The sequence below is a fragment of the Photinus pyralis genome, unplaced genomic scaffold, assembly GCF_008802855.1.
Source record: "Photinus pyralis isolate 1611_PpyrPB1 unplaced genomic scaffold, Ppyr1.3 Ppyr1.4_LG3a, whole genome shotgun sequence".
Taxonomy (NCBI): domain Eukaryota; kingdom Metazoa; phylum Arthropoda; class Insecta; order Coleoptera; family Lampyridae; genus Photinus; species Photinus pyralis.
In genome coordinates, this window is record NW_022170509.1 from 21,295,472 (window position 1) to 21,296,360 (window position 889).

Below are 889 nucleotides of genomic sequence, written 5' to 3' on the forward strand. Positions count from 1 at the left end.
GGCTGACTGTCCGGCTGAGATCTCAGCAATTACAATAACTAGAGACCAAATTTTCACTAAAAACTTTCTGCTATAGTGTCGTTGTGGAGGCTCTAGCCTATTTTGAGTTAGATTACTCGTGAGATCGGTAATTTGAAACTTTGCTAATAAAATGCTGATTTGTATTACCAAAAATGCCCTTTCATCATGCATATGCTGATTTACAACGTGTTTAAATCCAAGTGTGTGGAAGGAAAATTTACAGAACAATCTATTTTTTTAATATTCTTATCAATTAACAAATAGTAACCTAATTTGTTCAAACTATCTCTGGTTGGGATATGTGGTGAGAATGTAACCACATGTTGATACTGCTTTGTGGTCTTCACTGATATTGACGGATTGAAACAATACGAGAAACAAGTTTTCTTTTGTGGTGAATCGATAGTTCCTTAAATCGCGATTAACAAATCTACATGTTGATTAATATGATTGGTAAGATGTTTTTCTATTGACAACACTATTTTTGTTTTCATTTTATTAAACACGGTATCCAATGGTCAAAGTTAGGACACCAATCAGTAATGAGAAAGGCCTAGAGATGATGTCAGATAAAACGTCAAGGGCATAAATGGAAAGTTACATACAATTAAAAAAAAAACTGTTTGTAAGTTGTAAAAACAAGGACGATCTGACCAGAACACATGGATTCAAATCACCACTTCCTTCAAATAAAAGAGAGACAATTGGCAAACTGAATTTTTAACCGCATACGCAAATCCTCTTCGTAAAATTTTTGCTAGATCTGCTTTCAGTGCACGTACACTGAGAAAAAAGTTTGGTTACAGTAAACAAATTTTATTTTGAGTTAACAAATATTAAGTTCAAATGTCAACAAACAAATAAAATG